Source organism: Montipora capricornis, chromosome 1, assembly GCF_036669925.1.
Source record: "Montipora capricornis isolate CH-2021 chromosome 1, ASM3666992v2, whole genome shotgun sequence".
Lineage (NCBI taxonomy): Eukaryota > Metazoa > Cnidaria > Anthozoa > Scleractinia > Acroporidae > Montipora > Montipora capricornis.
In genome coordinates this window covers 33,374,675-33,377,174 of record NC_090883.1, presented here as the reverse complement: position 1 = coordinate 33,377,174, position 2,500 = coordinate 33,374,675, and the positions used below count along the sequence as shown (strand labels likewise).

At 42.4% G+C, this 2,500-nt stretch overlaps 1 protein-coding gene and 1 long non-coding RNA gene across 9 annotated transcripts in view; both read left to right on the top strand.

Moving 5' to 3' along the window:
* Nucleotides 1–613, top strand: part of LOC138039499 (coiled-coil domain-containing protein 93-like) — a 23,270-nt gene extending 22,657 nt beyond the window's left edge. For all 4 annotated transcript variants that reach the window (XM_068885522.1, XM_068885521.1, XM_068885520.1 and 1 more), the window contains one exon: nucleotides 1–613. This exon is cut by the window's left edge and continues 421 nt beyond it. The gene's annotated coding sequence lies outside the window, so the exon portion shown is untranslated.
* LOC138039931 (uncharacterized) overlaps nucleotides 1–1,764 on the top strand; it is a 141,375-nt gene extending 139,611 nt beyond the window's left edge. For all 5 annotated transcript variants that reach the window (XR_011130656.1, XR_011130660.1, XR_011130658.1 and 2 more), the window contains one exon: nucleotides 620–1,764. This is a non-coding gene — a long non-coding RNA (uncharacterized lncRNA). The remainder of the gene's footprint in view (nucleotides 1–619) is intronic.
* The last annotated feature ends 736 nt before the right edge of the window (nucleotides 1,765–2,500 follow it).

Genomic DNA, 2,500 nt, shown 5'->3' with positions numbered 1-2,500 from the left:
AAGTCCTAAGGGTTGGGAGGCGCGGTGGCCTCATGGTTAGTGCGCTCGATTCCAGATCGCGTGGTCCAGGTTCGGTTCGGGTCCTGGCCGGGGGCAAGACACTTTACTCTCACGGTGCCTCTCTCCACCCAGGTGTATAAATGGGTACCGGTGAATTTAATGCTGGGGGTAACCCTGCGATGGACTAGCATCCCATCCAGGGGGGAGTAGGAATACTCCTAGTCTCTTCATGCTACAGAAACCGGAGGTAAGCGCAAGGTGGATTCTAATAAAAACACCATTAGGAAAGCCACAAAGGTTGCTAGTGTAACTGCTGCTATTACTATTAAATAACAAAACTACACAAGCTGAATAACTTGAAACTGACCAAAACATTACTCACCAAAACAGAAAATATAGAAGCCCTTTTGGTTGGAGGTGAGTAGTGCGAAGCTGATCACCCTTGAGTTAACCAATCATGACAAACTAAAAGGGTTTACTTATTTTCTTGTATTGCAAATAATACCAATATAACACATCATCATCGTCATCATCAGAGCCACTCTTCTCATCGTGGTCATCATACTCTCTGTTTTCAATTACATATGGCTCTGATTTTATTACTCGTTGGATTTATCAGCTTATAGGGTGTCTAAAATAGGGGTAATTTCCCTCACCATGGCACAAGCTCGTCAGTTTAAGCAGGATTTCCGGGAAGGAATTATTGTGAATTCTGTGAGTAAATGTTCAGGCTCAGTTTAACCAGTTTGGTGCATACCATCTGTTATTAACAGATGTTATTAAGTGTTATTGCATAACTCATACCCTGATGGGAAAACGTTTTGCAAAAAAATCACCCACTACTGCTCTGGTGGTTAGCAGATAAAATAAATTCACACCCACCTGCTGCGAAAACCATCTGACAATCCTGTTGCTCCTCAAGTGGCCTGCAAAGGAGGCTGAGTGAAAAGAAACAGGATTATTTTGTATCATTTTTTAACATGTTTTACAAATCAGCTAGGAAAAAAAGCAGTGTCGGACACTTACAGACTGCAGACCCGGCAGAGCTCTCAAGTGTCACGCATTGAGCACGAGTCTCACGCATTTCGATGTAATCTCACGCCGACACGAGCATTTCTCACGCATTGGCACTCTTCTGGTAGGTAACTCTACCTTTTAAGCTTTCAGAAGTGCTCATGAATTCTGAATTCCTTCCCTCACTGTCACAGAACGCCGGCCAATGCTCCATCTGTTCGGGTGCGACCATTTTTTTTTTGTTTCTGCAGGAGTTTCACACGTTAATATACGAAGTATAGGCCGATATGTTAGCTCAGGCTGACCAAAACGGCGAACTCGACGGTGCATTTCCAGCGATTTGAGTCGTTCAAATTTCAAACATTATCCGGGGGAGCATGCCCCCGGACCCCCCTAGAAGTTTTTGGCGCCTCCGGCACAAGAAACACCGGACACAGCAAGTTTCTCACTCTTTGGAAACTTTAAGACTTGAGAGCTCTGAGACCGCAGACTGGAGACTAACCCTAAATCACAGTTATTAAAAGCAAACCGTTTTAAAATGAGTGCTTACACTTGCATACTATTTGCACTATTTGTAGGCAGTCTGCGGTCTGCGTACGTCTGCAGTTGTCCTATACACCTGAAAAATAGTCAACAGAGAGGACATCGATGTCCTAGCTTATGGATGATGAATCGATTAGTATTGTCTGTCTGATTGTTGAATATGTTATGACTGTTATTTGTAATTGAAATTGACAATAAATGCTTGGAAAGTGACAGGTATTTTTGGTGTGCCGGTGCTCAGCGACAGGGTGTAGGATGTCTGTGTCATTGCTATGTGGGAAAGAATTTTTGTTACATTAGCTGTAGTTGTAGTGTCAACAAGTAAAATTTACAATCGGCCCCAGTCGGTCAACATTTTGTGAATTATTGCACATAAAGGAAAAGACAAAAGAAAAATACTTCAATGGACATCAGGCAAATAGAAACTTCATAATGGTGTAAATTTTAGCCGTCGCTCGCTGAATCCTGACGAAATGTCTTCATAATCTTTTACAGCTGGCTTTCTTTAAGTAACAGGCGGTTACTGCGACTAAACGACAGCGTTGGTGAAAAATACTGGTTGCGAAAAACGTTCGGCTTTTATCCTTTTTTCCGCGGACATGAATGTATTCATCGCAGATGGTCCTATTGCCGTAGGGGTGTAGTTTTGTAGTCACGTAGCTAGCACTCGAGGGTATCCAGTCATCTCGCCTACGTTCAAATTCAAGCTAATCCTTTGTTACAATTTCCTTTCTTACATTTTTCACTGTTGCGTTGGCGTCAAATCCTTCTTTCCATACAAAGATCGCTTGAACTGCTCTCAACAGTCTAAAGACATTTACAAAACATAAACACAAACATCTTAACATAACATAAAAATCTCGCATAAACTTCTTGGTCAGGTGTAACCATTTCTAATATCTGTCTTGGAGGACACCCGTGCTTGCAATTGCTGCAAAAGCTA